We start from the raw sequence: 19,761 nt of genomic DNA, 5'->3' as shown, positions 1-19,761 counted from the left end.
AGACTGGAGCATGTTACAGACATTAAATATCTTGTACTCTGTACCTAGTTGAACAAAATCAGCAATATGTCTGTGAGTCCAGACCCTTTTCTTTCCAAGCTACTTATAAAATCAGCAATATAATACAATGTGTCATCTGCATACAAATGTGCAGAACAATGATCAAAAATGGAACTATTTATGGTCCTGGACCAAGAACCAAACTTTGTGGGAAAAACCTTGGTCATAAGTAAAAGACTGGAAGCAAATCACTTTCTGTAGTAGTTCCAATATAATTGGTAATTACAGAAACATTTGCCTAAACTGAAACCAAAACTATTTACAATATATAAAAGTACAAAATAATTATCTCATTTAGTGCACTGACAATGTTATTCATAAAACAATGATTCGTTATTGTCAGAAACCAGATTGATATGAGCTTAGAGCTGATTTGTTGACAATTTTAAGTTGGCATTGTGTAGGCAACTGCATAATGTTGTATAATTTACATATTGGTCTGTGTGGTTGGGTTTTCATACTAGGGCACATTTGTCATGGCCCTGGGTCATGTGACCCAGTATTCTGAGTTTCTTGGTGTTTTGTTATTCTTTTTAGTCTAGTTTCATTTCGGTTTATCTAGTTACATTCTGCCATGTTTCATGTCTAAGTTTTCTTTGTTTGTCAAGTTCAAGTCATGTCTGGATTTCCTTATGTTTCCTGTTTTATTTTGAAAGAGTTTTGTGTTTATTATGTTTAGTTTCACGTGTCCTGTCATTATGTTAATTGTTGTCAGCTGTTTTCCCCGTGTGCTTCTATTTCCTTTGATCATTCCTTATGTGTATTTAGTCTGTGTGTTCCACTCAGTCAGTGTCAGATCGTCTGTTAACCTCACCACAGTTTTCATAGGTTTATTCCATTGTTTCTCTGTGTTTTATAGCTTACTCAGTGTTCACAGTTTGTCATAGTTTTTCACTGAGTGTCACAGCCTTTTTGTTAACACAGTGTTCATAGCCTCCTTAGTTTCCCTAGTTCCTTGTTTTTTCTTCTGCAATCAGCCAATAAAGGCTCGCTTTATTTTTGAAACTACGTTTTGTCTCCACCGTGTCTGCATCTGGGTCTACCTTTTTTTCCTCACACTGGCGCACCCCGTCGTGACAACATTCACTGTATTACAAAAAACAAATGTAAACAATGGAAAATGTCCTTGTAAATTTCTGCCAGAACATTTTTTTTTTTTTTTTTTTTTTTTACAGAAGTTTATTGATATAAACCCAAAAAGGAAAATAAAATGATACAGCAACGTGTACTAAAGGTAAGGTAAAACCAATGTGGTTTTGCAGTAAGCACGTACCCAACAACATGGGGAGGCAGAGAAGCAGCAGAAATGCTGTTATTGGATTTCACCATCTGCCAGAAATTCTGCAGGATTAAATGAATAAGAGGTTGAGACCAAATTCAAGGAGTTTTACTCACAAGGGAAGTTTATTACTTTCTAATCATTGCAAACAAAGTCCAGTGGTATGTAAGGTACCAAGCTTTATTTATTGACAGAAATACTCTATGAAAAATATGAACTATGGTCTGGGTTGATCATTTTAATGCCATAATTATTCACAACAGTAACAAATGTTGGAATGAATGAATAAAATAAATGAAAGATGAAGGTCACATTTTTTTTTCTTTTTTGTTCTTTAATATTGCTGTAAAATAATCAGTGAGATGGTTCCTTTACTAAATCATTAATGCATCATGGCAAGATGTGAAATAGACGCACCGGTTCCACCATGCAGAAGTTGCATTACCAGCAGGGGGCGATAACATATTGAAAGCGGTATTGAGCAAAAACACATGAAATACACCCCATGGTCCTTAATCGCCAGAAATGATTAAGCTAGGCAGACATGCAAATGTGTTAATGATGTCTGTGTAAATGCTTTCTCTGCTGTTACTGCAGCTTACTGCAACTTCTGCATGCGTGTACATTTCATGCTTTTGAAAGGCAAAGCAAGAAATGGACACGGTGGACCGCTGTGTCTATTAGACATTTTAAGTCTGTATAAGAAGTCAGAATCATAAAAAGTAGGCCTGGTTTTAAGATTATTTGAGAACATGAAGCTTGAAAAAATCTCCATCAAGTAGTCAGAAACATTAGTCAACCAATCAATGTGAAAATCTCCAGAGACTATCCTTTTAGTATACCAAGAAAAGTAACTCTCAGGATCCGCTATACAGGAAGTGTATAAATCTCCATGACTACAATGGAGTTATTACACCCACAGTTTACCATTAAGGGAATGAAATAAAGACATTTGGGCACAGTAACAGCATAACAAATACAAGAAGAAAAACTGGATTTGACAGGGAAAAAAACATTAATGTCAAAAAGCTATTACAAGAATGATTTTTGCTTCTCAAAATACAGAATTTTTGCATCCCACAGTCCAAAGGTATAAAGGCTGTTTGACTGAATCTGCTAAACGGCCCCCAGGAATGAATAAGTAATGGTCCAATCCCAATGTCCGCCCTCACAGTGTCAAACACTTTGATGTTTGTTTTTGATATTTCTCCAGAGGGGCTCTTGGTTATTCACATGTGGAAATGACAATTGTATGAAGTGTGTTCCTGACTGTTTTTGAGTCTTTTAAACAAACCACTTTGAACATGTGGTAAAAAAAATTATGGAATGAGCGTTCAAAACAGACTGACAAGTAGAGAGCATATCAGTGGCATGTGGTTGTTTGTCCTTGTATGAAGTAAGTTTAGAAAAAAATGATTAATTCTATCCAGCTAGTTTAGTTTAATTACTAACAGACAGCACATAAGGACTTCGCAGTCACTTAAAGAGAAAAGCTTCTGAAAATCAAAATATTTGATATCTAAAGTGTTCTTTCATTTTTTTCCCCATTACCTTTTAAGGACCTTACACCTTCATGCAAACATGTGCATTAATTGAACATTTACTGTAAGAGGCCTGAGTTTGTGTTAAAGTTAGAGGTCTACAATATTTGGACAAGATGCAAATTGTTCCAATTCCTAAAGTCTTGTGCATATTGCAGGATAATAATAATAATTAATGCATTCTTAGTGCAGAGAGGGTATGTAAAGATGACCAATACTTTCTTTTTGACAGCAGCTTTCATTAACAGGTCACTAGTGTGTCCACAGTTCTTCCACAGAAAGTCAATGACATTAGGCATCTTGAGAAATATTTGAACTTTGTGTCACAAGCAGATTTTTCCATCATAGAAGCTCCTGAATGTCCCTGACTTTCAGAGATCTGGTCGCAGCATCACTGCCAGTCCCCTGCTGCTAAACTGTATCCAAACACGGAGCGATTTGCTTGTCACGCGTCGTTTTGAAGCTGGTCACTATCGGACATCCAGGCTCAGGCTGTCTAAGTTCAATAAGAAAGATCTGTATTGACTCATCTCTCTTCTTTCCAGGTGTTTGGCCTCTAGTCTATGCTTCTACATTATTTCCACTCTCCAATGCTGTAAAACCCAATGCTGACATCTCTGCTGTAGTCAAATCTCTGCTTACTTTAAATTGCACTCTTCATTTTTCCTTCTCCCTTGCTCCTTAATGCAACCCACCTTCTTCCCATCACCATCTCACACAAGTCATTCCATCCAAGCCTTCATCTTATCATCATCACCACCAACATCTAGACCCTGGGAGCTCCTTCCCTGATTCCTATCACTGCTGGGATTTCCTTCTGCTATGACGGGCCATCGGAGTCTAATTGCCAAATAGCATGATTGAATTGTGCAGATCAATAAATGATGTTTAATACCTTCCAATGATCTCTCCTTATTGAATTGTATTTACTACCCTGTCATATGTCAGTCAACAGTATCCTGCGCTCTCACTGGTAATTGCTTGAAACACTTTCCTCAAAGTTCAGAAACATCTATCTGATGATCCACTTACTTCATGTGGGTTTTATTCTTTTTTTTGCCAGCAGCTGCTTTAAGTCACTGAATGTCATTGACTTTCTATAGGCTCTGATTGCCTGGTCACAGCCAATTGCCTCCTGTGTGGACACAGCTACGCTCGGGTTTCCCTGTGGTCAAGATTGTTTCAGATTGACTTTGACTTTTGATTTCATAGATTCCACCTGGGCTCGAATAACATGTGTTTGGTTTTTTGTTTGTGTGTGTGTGTCTCTTGTATTCCTGTTGCTTGTAGTAGCAGTGAACACACTCTGGCACGGTCATCCCAACTTTGCTACACTTTTTTTGTCACGTTCAACTTTTGAACTTCTACCATAGTGTGGCGGTTTTAGAGACACAATCAAAGATATCGCCACAGTTCTTCCACACTGATCATCTTTCATCTGGGATAGCCCAAAATCACAGTGTTTACACAGCATAAAAAGCCCGTAGGTGGGGAACTAAAATGAGCTTACTGGTAGGATGATGACAAACAAGGGGTTATTTATGGCTTGGGGTGTTGCAGCAAGCTGAGTCAGTACATGAAAAAGGTTATGTGTTCTTCTGATATAGAAAACCATATGAAACTGCATGCTAGGAAAAACGCATTCAGTGTGGGGGGGGAAAAGAAGCGGGAATAGCCAACTATATGAAAGTTTTGTACCAATTCATCATGTGCATGTTGCTTATTTAAAACATATTTTATTATATCAGATAAAACGCCTTAAAGTATGAGGCAAACCCAATGAAAAATGAACAAATACAAAGCACAAAGGCAGCTCAACTAATAAATGATGGATTCTATTGTCATTTCAGTGCAGTAACCATCTAAGGCAACCTCGAGCACTCCTGAGGTTTAAAAAACATGTTATTGATTTTACAGTTGTTGCTCTGTGCAGCATGTTAGTGGCATATTTTGAGGCACTTAGAAGTAGAGGCCATCACCGTGGCCTCTTGTGTCAGCGGGAAATGAACCCAACAAGGAAGCTGGAGAACAGCAGCATGCAGGCCCCTGGGGAACTTACTTATTGTGACCTCGCGTGGCCCGCTCCACTCGTGGCTGCCTCGCTGAGAGTCGTGTTGCAATGGTCATTCGGTTTCAAAGAGCTTACCACCGCTTCACAGATACCTGAAAAACAAAGAATTAAGGAATTACCATACAAAGGATAAGCATGAGCACACTTCAGACAGGAAGATATATAATTATGCATATACCCTGCTCACTGAGATTTAATTATTCCTGGCTATGAAAGCAGTAATCTTACTTTTCCCTACACGTGGTGACTATAAATGCAGGTTTTATTTATTGGTATGTTTAAGTATTAATTAGTCAGTGTCACCCGTTGGTGTGCTGTCTTCCCAGTCATTTTTGTTTTCATTCACCTAACTTGACCTTTATATTTTCCACAGCTTTCTCAAACTCCTGATTTTTTTACCAGTTTTTTTTTATTTTTTTACGCTCCGTGAGAAGAGAACAGCCTCTGCTGTCGCTCAAAAGTCGAGGCATGCTGTCAAAGATGTTTTATCTGAAATTTTTACTTTGTTTATCATCGAGTGTGTGGGATGCTTTTCATCCTCTCAGCTCAGTGAGTCCTCAATTCTTGTTTGTGTGTGGGTGTTTGTGTGTGTTTACACAGCTCGTAATGCCACAGAACTGCCCCTCAGAGTAATTAAGAGCTTACCCCGTGATCCACTCAGGCAACACAGGGGATTGGCTTCACTCAATACTGCCGGGCCTCCATCACTAGACGAGCGAACGAGGAGCAGAAACACTGAGTGCTGCGCAACAGACAATCAATTCCTTCATATCATTCTCCCTTAATCACATTCATGATCGTCTCTCTGGTGAGCAACTGGTGAGACGTGGTGAAAGGCGTTGGAAATTGAGGATAGAAATGAAGGAAATAATAATATGAATGGTGGGCACAGAAGCTCCAACAGGCTAAAACTATCCCCCACTTATATTCAGTGGGTCTCTGTCACATGCACAGTCACAGAAACCAAACAGAGACTTGCTCATTGACTCTTGCATTGTGTTACATAGATGAGATGAGCCTTCATTAGACAAATTAAGCCGATCGCCATCTTTATTGGAAAGGTGACACATCACACTGTTTTTTTTAGCTGTTTCCTTAAATGCTGAGTATCCGTTGTGGAGATGCAATGACCTAAAAAGTAGGGGTGCAACGATATTCGTATCGATATTGAACCGTTCGATACAGTGCTTTCGGTTCGGTACGCATATGTATCGAACAATACAACATTTGTAATTTATTTTATCAATTTTCCTTCTGACGATGCTGTCTGTGTTGAGCGCTCAGTGAATCTGTGTTCGACTACTCCGCCTAGGCTGCACTGTCGAGCGCAGATCCACTGAGCGCTCAACACAGACAGCATAGTCAGAAGGAAGAGCGCAGGGCAAGCTAGCGAGACAGAAGTTAAGCTCTACTTGCAACATTCAGATCTGGCGTTTGGAATTATTTTGGTTTTCATGTGACGTATGACCCTGAAGGTAAGCGAGTCATGGACTAAAGTAAAACAGTATGTTGGATGTGCCACGCAATGCTCAATTACATGGGTGGGAACTAGTGTGTTAGCGCAGTTAGCTCGTTAACGTGTTTGCCGTCTAGCCCCATGCACGGAGCGATCGGCGGTAGCTCGTTAACGGAGATTTGCCGTGTTGTGGCGTTAAGGTCATTTCAACGAGATTAACCTGAAAGCACTAGTGGGAACACAACGAATATGACTGCACATTTACGCCGACATCATCCTAGTGCAAAGACAAGTGGAAGCAGACAAAAAAAGCAAGCATGCTACTAACTTTAGCCGAGTCATTTAGACAGCTGTTAGCACATGATTCTCCTTATGCTGCTGAGAATATAGCCCAGAAGAAGCGGATAGTATAGCTTTTATTTTGGAAAGAGCCATTTCTCTGTAATAAACTCTCTTTTCCAAAGATGAGTGATTCCTCAATCAGATACAGGGCTTGCAATATCGCTAGCCCGACGTCCCGGAGCTAGCGATTTTTTCAGTCGGGCTACCAAAATCTATCTCTTCCCTGCCCGTCGGGCTATTGTAGGAAAAATATATGTCAATGCTTTTGCATTCTTTCAGAAATGTAGCTGGGTAATTATGTCATTGGCATCGGTGAGCCACTGTCAATATGTGACATATTGAAGTCGCGTTTGAATTTGCGCTTGTTTTTTTGCTTTCACTTTGCAATCGTGTGAACTGTGTATAGAGAGCGACAGCACTGATCTGTGAGTGATGATAATTTGTGCACCAATTCCTCTGACATCGTCTTATTAATCGTTAGCTTACTATGCAAACATGACAAGTGAAATCTCCCGCAGCAAGCTTAAACATGTGAGAGGTTGATCGCGCAGAGAATCGCTGAGCTTATGTGAGTGAGCGTGTAAAAGCATTTCAGTTCTGCTGAGCCAAATAAGACAGGTCAGGGTGAAGAAGTGACAGCCAAAGAAAAGCTTACCACAAAACGGAGAAGTTATGACAAATCAGACTATAAGGCAAAAAGAAAGTGCAGCTTTATGGTTTCATGGACAAAAGAATTTCTGTGGCTGCAATATGATGAGCTAAATAACCAGGGCTGCACATAAGTGGTCCGCAGGTGCGCATTCGCTGTCAAAATAAAAAACACGCACAAGGGTTAGGGTTAAATTTAAAAACTGTACTTTTGAGTTAAAATATATATTTATAATTTTAATAAATGACAAATTAAAAATGCATGAACATTTTTTTGTATCGAAAAAATATCGAACCGTGACACCAAAGTATCGAACCGAACCGTGAATTTTGTGTATCGTTGCACCCCTACTAAAAAGACCTCCTATATCCAGGTACAGATGCTCATTTTTTGTCTGTCAGGAGTACGTTTGGCTCTTTGAAGTGTTAATTCACTCTCTGACCTCTTCACCAACTATCCCCACTGAGACCAGGGTGAGGAGTACAGTGCCAGAAGCTTTACATGACAGGGAAGGTTTTTTGTTGTTTTAAAGCTGGTCTAAGGTGGCTTTGCAGATTTATTTAGCAGCACTGGTTTGCTTTATGCCAGTTTTTCCCAACCACTGTGCAACGGCACATAGGTGTGCTGTGAGAAATGATCAGGTGTGCCATGGAAGATTATCTGGTTCCACCTAATTAGTACTCTAAGCGATTGGCGTGAGTAACGGGCAGAACAATTACATTCTCTTCCACTAGAGGGCAGTACAACTACCTGCTCTAATTAAATGGGTTGCCAACTTCCAGTAAAACAGAAGAAGACAAAGAAGAACTTACATGATGGTCATGCTGTGAGATGACACAGCGCGTAATAGCAATAGATAAATATTTGAAAAGAAAAAGTAGTCAATCTGACCTGGGTCCTGGAGAAAATTCCGACCCAGATGAAGGCCCTAGCATGAGTAGTGGTCAGAAGAAAGCAAAAACGGTATATTGGGAACAAACCGAGCCAATTCCTCTATGCCTGGTGCTTTTTGAGACATTTTTGTTTGGTGGTGTGCCGTAGCTCCAAAAGATTGGGAAACACTGCTTTGTGCTACAGTCACACAAGTGAAAACAGCACTTGGAGACTCTGGCATAACCAAAATTATTGTGACCTTGTGCAAAGAGCTTGTGATCCTGTTGCCTTTGAAATGATTGCTTCGAAGGTGAGACCAGGTCTGCAACCACTTGCAGTAAGCTCCTATCAAGATGGTGATAAAGCGACAGGAAGCTGGAGTCAGTCTGCTATCACGTTGCTTCTGAACGGGGTTGATTTGTCTACGTATGAAATCAGAATCCAGCCAGAACCTCATAGATCTGAAAGAAAGTCATCCACAAATAGAGACCTAGGTGCTGCAGGACAGGGATTTAGCTGTAGAAACCACAAAGGCATTCATAAACCCAGTTTCTGAAAACGCAAAACCGTAAAAAGAAGAAGAAGAAGATCTGCAAATCTCATAATGCCATAAAGCCCAAATTTTTAAACTGAGAAAACATGCAATTTTAAGAAAACTATTTTTTTAATTTGATGGCTGCAACACATCTCAAAAAGTCTATGATTCAATATCAGCAGTCCTGGGTTTTCTTTACATTTTTTTGACTTATGATTAGTGAAAGGCCTTTACCTGGACCACTCTAAAATCTGTATCTACCTTTTGGTATTGATGGCGACAGTCCAGTTCAAGTTTCCAGTTCCACAGACATACCATCAAAGATGCAGAGATGTTTCTGGCAGTCTGACAACAGGTTGGATGGTCCCTCTCCTCTTTAGTCTGGATGATGCAGCAGAATTTCAAATGTTCATTTTTCTGATCACAGAACAGTTTTCTATTTTGCCTCAGTTGATTTTAAACAGGTCCAGAGAAAACAGCTGCATGTCTGGCTCATGTTCACATGTGGCTCCTGTTTTGCATGACAGAGCTGTAATAAGCATTTACGGATAGGACAGTAAAGTCTGCTCACAATCATTTCTAAGACGGTCACTTCTTTTGATGATATCATGTACTGTAGATGATGAGATTTTCTTGACAATTTTATGTTGAGAATTATCGTGAAACTGTTCCACCATTTGTAGATGTAGTATTTTGTTTTTTTGTGGATTGAGTAACCTCAGTAATCATTACTTAACTATGTGACTCTTAGATGTTCTTTTTATACCCAATCATTTTATGAACCTGTTGCCAATTAGCCTATTTAGCTGCAAACTTATTCCTCCAGTTTTTTTCTTTTAGTAGGCTACTTATCACTTTTCCAGTCTGTTTTAAAACTTTTTTTTTTGATGTCATCAAACTCAAAATGATCAAATTTATAAATTAAACATCAAGTATTGCAGTTCTTTGCAAAGCTCTTTGAGAGTGATTCCAGTCAGACTAAGTTGGTACATAATTGTTTGCCTCCCGTCAGGCCACCTCTGCAATTGGCTTTCAATTGAAAGTTGAGTGTGTAACACCTTGAACTTCTGGGCAACTGGTTGGCCTTCCCAATTGCTTGAAGCTAGTTGCAAAATAAGAAACCAGTTACTTTTAAATAAGAATAAATGATAATAAAGTTCATACAGTGGCAAATGTGCCCCTGTGTTTGCTAATCTTGCTCACTGGACATTTTAAATTCCAACTCTTCTGAGCTCAGTACTATGCTATGCTTCCCAGATTGAAGGTAGTGAGACTTAATCGCTTTAGTTCAGACTGCTGCGTCATGTCGCATTATGATATTAAAGCTTGGTTAGCCTGTCACTTTGTCCATTGCATCATTACTAGAGTGACATTTCAGTTACTGCGTCTTCTGATGCGACTGCTTTGTGTTGTTCCGCTCTTTAGAGCTGCAGTCATTTGATCTTTTCTCTTCAAGTCTTCAACGATTTAAAGATGAATATAGGATTTAAGAAAAGACAAACCTAGAGTTAAAATGCACAACTCATACTTTAAACGGAAATGTCTTCTGAATAAAATGTGAAAGGTAGATTTAAAAACTTCAAAACTTTTTTTTTTTGGAGAGTCTTATCTGTAGTCATCTTCAATTCGTGGCATGGTGTGACGGATTCTAGTGATGACCCAGTTTCAATGTTAAAAAAAAAAGGTTTGTCTTAGAAAGGGTCTCATGCAAAATACATAATATTTTAATCAATGCAAGTCTGAAATCAAAGACAGTGGATTGCTGGTTAATAATGACTGCTGTGGAGATGGACGGATCTTTGAATTTATCCCGTTTTTGACACATTTCAAGACACATACTGTCGTTATGAAGAACAAAGGGCTTGGCGAAGGAAGCGCTTTTGGCTACAGATTGATTTGTGTGTACACAGACACATACATACAAACTGTCCCCAAAGCTCACACCAATTTGAAACAGGCAAGGTTATTCATAAAGAGATAGATGTAGCTTTTTGCTTCTGCTGTCATTTGACGATCCATCTTAATGCATGATAATACCGGCTGTTGAGTTTTTCCCTTTGCCGGGCTCCACACCAATGCATCCAGTTTGTCTGTTACAGAAGGCTGATGATAGAGACAAATTACCGCTCATAGCTGGTTTACTGTACTTCCCTGTGGCCAAAGAGGTGGCTGGAGGCCACAACATTTTAAACACAGGGAGCCGATCAGCTGATATATGTGAGGTTATCGGGAGGGGGTAAGCAAAATTGAGGAAAGGGGCTTAAGCATTCGTAATTTTGTTATGCCATTGATTGCAGGTCACATATCTAATGTTTGCAGACTGAAACGAGAGGATTTATGAGGTACAACGTAATGGAAAGTTTACTGCTATTCCACTCTGAGCCAAAGCTTGTCTTCTTCTACCATTTAGCAGGGACAATATACGAGGCACTAATGGAAAAGGCAAGCAAGGCATGTTAAATATCTTGCTCCTTATCAACACAGGGCGTGACAGGTATATGGCGAAGCATTACAATGTTTCCCCCCTTGATGCGAAATCAATACTGCGACATGTTCAACCGCACATGCCGCCACCGTAGTGTCCTCTTAATTGAATGTGATGTAGCATCTGCTGAATTTGCACTTGTGCTCGGTTTGCAGCAGCTTTACATTGCCTTTGAAAATATCAATAGCTTCTCTATACCTCTGCAAACCATATAGGACGCATCCGTGCAGTGTGTGACTTTTATCAAGCCTGATGACAAGGACAAATACTGTAGCTTGAAAGTGTGAGTGCCTAAGTATGCACCTAAAACTTCATTACACCACTGCATTAGACTAATGTATGTAAACCTTTTGAAGTTTTTATTTTTATTACTTGCTGCTAAGAAAGCATAATCTACGCCTGTAACTGTCACTTAGGCCTGTGACAGACATTTGCACAGGTGTGGAAATGGCATGCATTACGAAATGCCCCATATTTGTCACAGTTTTGGGAGTGAAGCAGGCAGTTGTGCTGATGCCATGAGGAAAGCTGGACAGTTTTTTGTCCTGATGCCCTGCTAATGAGTGGCACATTAGTGGAGCCTTGTAAAACTTTCCATTGTCATAACAGGCAGATGTGTCCTTGTTACTGTCTATGTACCAAATCTGCTCGCTGCAAGAGGATGGCAAGAATTTGTGTTCTTATTCTGTCTGACTGTCCTGTTCATGGCTCCAGAAATGCAAAATTAAGCAAATGTAACTAATAATGGGCTGAAACCTGCCAAACGGTGACGTACATGGATAATTGTTAAGACAACATTATTTGGCATAAACATCGGTGGCTGTGGACTGTGATCTTGCATATTGCTCGGTTTGACTCTAATAGCGTGTTCCAAAACCCAAAAGTGGTTAGCAGCAGGAAAAATAATCTTTTGAATTTTAATGATCTTTTTTTTTTCTTTTTAAAAATGGATTGTGTGTATGCGGGTACGAGCCATAATGATGATTTTTTTCCCCTCCTCTTTTGCTTTTGCAGCTCACCTCATGTCTGCCCTTAATGTCCGTGCCTCTAACACTTCAAATACCTTGTTGTCTGAGCAGGACCATCATCCACCCGCCATCCTGCTCTCATTTGTCTTTTACAATCTCAGCTAGTACATGTCAGGTCATCAGCCTGTTTGTCCTCCCCCCCCTATTGTTACCCTGAGATGCGTTCAACAGCCCACTGCGGTGCAGGATAAATGCAATCATTTGGGATTTAGCACATGAGCGGCGGATGGAGTAAACGAGGGGAGAAGCTGTTGTGCTAAACTTTCATGTATTTCGATGAAAACTGGTTTATTCTTAATTTTCTAGAGTTGATTTTAATGTTGTTTATGTGGTTGGATTACATAATGATGCTGCAAAAGCTGCAAAATGAGTGTTAATGAAGTCATTCTAAAGTTAACGCACGCTGTGATCCTGACATGAGGTTAAGGTTGTCTTTGTTTTCTTTCCTTGTTTTTTCTGTTTTCTGCATTGTGTAACCACTCTTGAAGATATATTTGGATCTGCTTTAGCAAATGAAATAAACTTGAAATAATTAAAAGACAAAGCAGAGGATTTACTTGTGCCAAGGACAGCAGCGTCTATTTTCAAAACCCCTAAACCCTCATAATAAACTGTCTACATGTGATAGATGCGATAACGACTAGGAACACAATAAAAGCAGTTATACCATACCTAGTCGCCTTGAACCATCCAACTGAAGTTTTTTTTGTGCTTTTGTGTGTTGAGACTTCAGTGTCAGCACTCAATCCTAGCAATGAATCATTCTCACCTTTTCCAGTCCATTATACTTATGTTTCGCAACTGCGTTCATGCTCATCGTCAATCAAGTCACATGACAAAGCAGTCAAAACAAACCTTACTTTTAACATTTCCTTGATAGAGCTTTGGTTTACAGAGAGGAACGGGGGGAAACTGACCCCCCACGGGCAGTTGCTCAATGTCAAGGTCAATGGCGAGTTGTCAGAGCTACAAGGAAAAATCCATTACCGCGGCAGGGGAAAGGTGTTATATTTGTCATTCTCAAATGAACAGCAGCTATTTGTTCCCCATTGGTCAAGTTTGCACTCGTCGGGAGTTTGACCTGACTATGGAAAACATTCAGGCCTCCCTTCTGTGTAGGAAAAACTATCACTAGTCCCAGTCTTACCTTTCGATTTCTTCTTCTGCATGTGAAATACTCTGTTAGGGAATTTGGATGGAAAGTGGTTTTTCAGCTAAGTACGAGTATGCACCACTCATTATATTTTAATTAACGAAGAAGACTTTTCAGTCCCTTTCTAAAATTGTTATGACAAGGCAGTGATTTCTATACGGGATCGGGCTATTGGCGAAATTCTTGTCTGGTCTGAAAATATGCTTGACTGATGCATCTTGACACTAAATGAGTACGAGAACAAGGCCACCTGAATTTCACCCAAAAGATGTTGACATTTGAGTTCATGAAAGTCAAATATCATCAACCAGATATTTTTTGAAAAGAGTCCATTCAGATCCATGGTTATTAATGCACTGCAGCTACGTTTTTTGGATTTTTTTATATCAAGCACTGAAAGTTTATAAGTCAAAGAAACAAATGTAGAATATGAGGTGGTTTTCCCTCAATGAAACAAGCAAAAGTGCTGCATTACCTCACCCAGTAGATATTGCTTTACCTGTTAATATGGTAATTATGTATGAAAGGGGCCACACAATAGGAAAAACTCCATTGTCAGGCAGAGAATACATCAAAATAAAAAAAAAAAAGAATATAGTGAAGAGTCAGTGCCCCTCTTTATCACAGTCCTATTGTGTAATGAGATGAAATGATTGCACAAGAGAGGCATTTAAAACTGGGTTACGCTGACAGTTCCCTCTGAGAACTGCTTTGACAAACATTCAAAATTTAATCTGTTTATATTTAGCTGCTTCATGATTGAATAATGCATCCCTCTTACATGCAAAAACAACTGCAGGGTGTCAGCGATAATGAAAAATGGATACATTCAACATAGTTCCACGAAAAAAGTTCTCTTCTGCATTTCTCTTTTGCAAACTCTGCCAACCAAATCCATCATTAACAGCATTAAATCCATAAGACATCAACTAACCCGAGGAGGAATGAAGGGAAAAGCCAGCGGAATAGCTTACGATTAATTCCATCACTGGCTAAATCCGTTTGTAAAGATTTATGGATTTGTAATTAGCATAAACACGAAGGAGATCGATAACAATGACATTATCTCTGCTGAACTAATCGGTTTATTCACACATCAAAACAAGGCAGAGTAAATCTTTTGTTTAAAGACGCTTCATCTCTGCAGTGTGTTTGGGTTTTAAGATACTTTAACAACAAAGTACGACAATAGCGAGAGCCCACATTGTCTTTACGACGCTTGTAACGCGCCATTTTGGTGCTCTTATGTAAAATCAAGGAATCAAGGAAGTGGCTGACATCATTAAACCGTCAAATGTGCTTCATGCTGACAGGTCCTTCCATTTAGTAAAAATGCATGTTAATTCATATCAGCCATAATCATTTTACATGAAAACAAACTCTCTGAACAGATCAAACGGGACTGGAAAAAAAAGGGGGGTGGGGGATATATTCACAGGACCTGGGATGGTTAGGGATTGCTGTGCCATCTTGTGGACTGCACCACTGTGCAAGGACCCTGCTTTCCAGAGAATCTCTGCACCATCTATTGATTGACACAGTGTCATCTCCCTGTCAGGCGCAGGAATAGAGCTCAAGGGTCGGAATCCCTGACGGCTCGGAGCCTGAGGAGAAATGCCAGGGAGCCAGCAGGCACTTGTGTTTTTAATAGAATCCGGCCAGAAAAAGATCTGTCATTTCCTAGTGCACTATTTGGGTGACTTCTAGAGGCCATTAAGAGCAACTTTTCCCCACCTTTAACATGCAACCACAACTACCCACGGCACGCACTGACAGGACTGAGTGCACCTGCTGGAGGAGTGCTCCATTTTCAGATAGTAATTCATTTTAAGGAATGACTTGCAAATGTTATGCAAGAGCATCTGTGCACATTTACATATCACAGTGTGCATGTGTGCACATGTAGATGTATGTACATCGGCTGGTGATTAATGAGAGCATTCGGAATTTCTTTCACCTGCTTTTCATTTATTTGTAGAAGCTGCATTACGAGGAACAAAAGTGAGATGGAAAGCAGCTTTGTATAGTATATATGTGCATGTGTAGGCACGAAGTTTCACAGTCAGACAAAAGAGAGAGAAAGGGTAATAGAAAATGAGACCCTTGAATATGAAGTACAGTATGTGCAGGTACAGTATTTCATTCTCAAATGAGTGCCGCTCCATCTCTTGCTCTGCTCGATAATGGTCTATTTCATCACATAATTTGTGTAATTAGGTCCTGGACATGAATAATGTTTCATTTATTATAACAACAGCTGTCAGCATTTGAGAAAGAAGGGCATCCATTTGTGAATTTGTTAATGAATGAATTGAGTTAATGCAAAGGGAACAATATGTCTTGGTTCAACAGCACTCCCAGGGTGATAATTTGGATGTTCTATAACACAGAAACTGAGTGACATGCAGAGTATATTAATAAAGTATATGAGGGGTTTGAAAGTTAAACAAATAAAAAGCAGAATCAAGACCACCAGCTGACTCTAGGAGTCTTCCTTCTGTTATTAAAAACCTGCAGCTTTATATGGTTGCCCATGGAGTCCATGTGTGCAACCCCAAAGCAAGATTTACACACATTTAAGGATGTGCCATAACAATTAGAAGTTCATTCATTTTCATTGTTACTGATTACTAAACAGGAAACAAGATTGCAATCTGCTCATGTCTATCCTTTAGAGATGTAGGTGTGAAATTGTGAATTAAATTACAGTAACTTGGTGTGAAACTTACTTTGAAAAGTTACAATACTTCTATTGCAATATTGCAATACTTCTATTGCAATGTCATTTAATGTATTTAATGTATATATGCATTACAGTCCCGTACTGTAAGCATCATATTATACTACTTTGGAAACTGATTAGAGTGTGGTAGCTCTCCCTGTGAGTTTATTAAGGCAGGTCACCTGAAATAATGAAGCTGATTAATTTCTCAAAACCTCTTAGCAGTAAAGTGTTTGTCTATTCAGCTGCACCCCAACAGGAGGCCACAGACACCATGACGTCACCCACTGGTTTCTGGCTGGCATTTTGAAGTCTCAACATTTGCACTTTGGACACCATTATTTTGGGATTTAACAGATTGTCTTTAGAGAGCTGGAGCTTGTTGTGCTAGGTTATCAGTATGGGGATCAGCTTCTTGCTCTTGGACTCCACCTTAAGTGGCCACTTAAGGAACTGCAGCTTTTAGCACACTCTAAACTAGCTAGCAGCTAGCTAACTTGTATTTGGGCGAGGAACTTTGGTAGGTACTATTCAACTTTCTTTGCAGATCTCTTTCAAAGGAAGCTGCTGTAACACAAGTGATTTTTAGGTCACTACTTATGGGAATTTAGATTAAGCTTATACTTATTGCTAAAATTCTGTATTCACTAGGATTTTGCTGTAATAATGAACCATTTTAATTATTCGTAGGATGTGAGCGCCGCGCTTGTCATATCAATTTCTTTTAACCCTCTCAGGCTCAAATTAAACTTTTTGTTGCTAATGCACAACCAAGTCTTGCAGTGGTACTTCTGAGTAAAAAAAACTCATAAAATGTATGTGGGGTGATCAGGTTGTTAGTTTTTAACTGTTGCAAATTGGCAACGCCTGCCTTGAGAGGGTTAATAATGCCAAGGGCCTTGTATTTCCATTAAAGTGGAATATCTATGTTCAGAATTTCAAAATCAAACACTCAAATGTCTTTTCTAAGCTCTTCAAATGTTACTGTTGGGTAACCCCTCTAGTTATTTTTCAGCACACCCTCTTGCAAGCGTGTGCAAAAATTCTTTCCAACCAAGCAAAATCCACTTCTTCCTCCATGATGATTCCTCCTCAAATTATTGGAGGGGATGACATACAGAAGAGCCGTGGCGGGCGGCCATGAACCTGCCTGCATTTGCTGACTCAGAAAACGACATTAGCATACAGCTGCCATTAGCCAGGCTGCAGCTGCCTTTTTTACTTTACTAAGAGGAGCTCTTGTTGGGCACAGGGACCTGTGCATGAGCTTCCCGTCTGCTTTGATGACTGATAATGTGGCGCTCAGTCTGCAAACATTTACAGTGCTGTATTGTATGAATTACTTAGAACAGGACATAAACAAAATGTGAATCCTGTTTTGAGCCAAATATAGATAGATACATGTCTTTGCTGGCAGATTCAATCAGAAGTGCACAGAATTTTGGTATTTGTGGTTTCAGCCAAGTTCCCTTTAACAGTTTTTAAATTAATTCTGCTTGTACCAGTCCACTCTAAAGGAGAACTATCTTTTCATGTCTAGTTGAAGCTGAATCGCATCCTGTCAGGGTTGAGGTGATGTTGCAGGCAGATTGCTTATCTGTCAAGATCACGGCAGACACAAACAGGTTGCTGATGCTGCTGCTTAAACCTGTCTCAGTCAGGCCTCGATCATCAAATCTGTCCCTGTCTCCCATGATATATTGACAGCATTGCATTTGTCTCCCCCTTCCCCTCCGAGCTGAATTCCTGACCAATCCCGTGCCTGGTTATCAGCCCATCATAAAGAATGTATGACAGGACCTTAGAGCGGTGAGAGATGGTTTCAGTGAAGCCGGGAGGGCTGGTGAAGATGGAATCAGAGCCGGTGCCAACCTCCCTGAGGCTTGTAAGCAAATATTACCAGGGGGCTCTCCCACCAGACCCAGGAGCCATGTAAACTATTTGCGACTGACACACAGTCACACCATACACCCCAGTGTTCCCAATACAACACTTAAAAGAGTTTGCTTCATCTGCTGGTTTGAGGACAAGCAGACTGATAATCAATGAGGTTTAAACAAACAATATTATTAATAGAAACAGAATGCAATAATTTTCAAATTATTTAAAATTATTATTATTTTTTTTAAATTACATTTTAAAAGTAGAAGACTTCTCAACAAACGTGGCATATCCTTAACCACTAAAAATTCCTCACACTCTATGTTTGTCCTTGTTTGACATTATCTGTTTTATGGCTTCATTTCATGTAAAATTGTGTTTTCATATTGCATTTTTTTCATTTTGCTGGAGAGACAAGAGGGCTGTCTAGACTGACATAAAAGGTGTTTAACAGTCACACACATGTGATTTATATTGAGAGTGGAGAGATATTTTGCTGCTATTGTTAATAATAATCATCATTACAATTGCATTAATAATATAATTTACAGTACTGATATTGCATTCAGATGTTTAAACATCTTGGTACCCAATTAGCCTGTATTACAGGTGCAGTTATAACCACTTTAAACTGTTGAGTTGAATCTATAATCTTAAATGCTTTTGAATGCTTGTTATAATCTTAAGTGTGTATGTGCTGATTTTGTTGATTTTGAGTACACTTTGTACAGAGTCAGAGTGACAGGAAACTGCAGGGTTGCAGAGAGTTTGCAGACATGAAACCGAAAGCAGAATCTAACTGCAGGTTATTCTGAGGAGCTGGTTAGATGAGGCTATGTGAATAACTAGGGTATTCAAATTGTCTGTTATACTTTTATATTCTTTTATTAAGCTTTTAGTAGAGGTTCTTGATTAAAACATTTATTCAACATAGTACATATAGTTTCAGTTAGGTTATTACACATAAGGATGAGCCTCTGTTCTGGTAAAAGGTCAGAAGTGCAACGGGTGAATTGAGAGAGCATGTAAGGTCGACACACACACACACACACACACACACACACACACACACACACACACACACACACACACACATTAGTTAGACTCATTTATAGGTGAGAAGTTAGTCATGTTTGTCTCTGCCAAAGAGGAACAGTTCACTTCAAGACGAGAAGTGAAACTCAGAAGGGACAGGAAAACATCTGCCATGAAGATAGAAGACAATGTTCTTTTAAACTGTGTTAAAAGTCATTGTGGTTTTGATGCGACCTATGTATAAAGTGTATCTGTGACGTATGAAGGGGCGTATTAAATTCAAGCCCTGATCGTATAAAATATCTGTGTATGCTTTGAATAAGTCGGAGATCAGTTCCTGTCTGTGAACAGGCACTGGTCTTCCCACGCGTGTATTCATTAAAATCAATTGTCTGACCAAGCTCTTCTGGACCAATGGTTGTTTGTACTCTCCTCCTCAATATTAGAACCTTAACATTTATTACACAAATACATCAAATCTCTGTTTGCCCTTATTGTTGTTTTTGGATTCCAACTCGTCCTACACAATCAGGACTTAAGAAACCAAACATAGCAGACAGACCACTATAGGTTCTCATCTATGTCACAAAATATGACATCGTCATATTGTTGCCTAGCAACCAATTAGCAATGGGCTAAAATGACCTGATT

At 39.4% G+C, this 19,761-nt stretch overlaps 1 long non-coding RNA gene across 1 annotated transcript; it reads left to right on the top strand.

Moving 5' to 3' along the window:
* The first annotated feature begins 2,003 nt into the window (after nucleotides 1-2,003).
* Nucleotides 2,004-19,218, top strand: LOC120721813. The gene is made up of 4 exons (XR_005693264.1): nucleotides 2,004-2,014; nucleotides 2,423-2,429; nucleotides 5,765-5,770; nucleotides 18,519-19,218. It is a non-coding gene; the product is annotated as an uncharacterized LOC120721813 (long non-coding RNA).
* Nucleotides 19,219-19,761: the final 543 nt, after the last annotated feature.

Source organism: Simochromis diagramma, unplaced genomic scaffold, assembly GCF_900408965.1.
Source record: "Simochromis diagramma unplaced genomic scaffold, fSimDia1.1 OVJJ01000604.1, whole genome shotgun sequence".
NCBI classification, from domain to species: domain Eukaryota; kingdom Metazoa; phylum Chordata; class Actinopteri; order Cichliformes; family Cichlidae; genus Simochromis; species Simochromis diagramma.
Note: the sequence above shows the minus strand (reverse complement) of the source record. Positions and strands in the feature narration are given on the sequence as shown.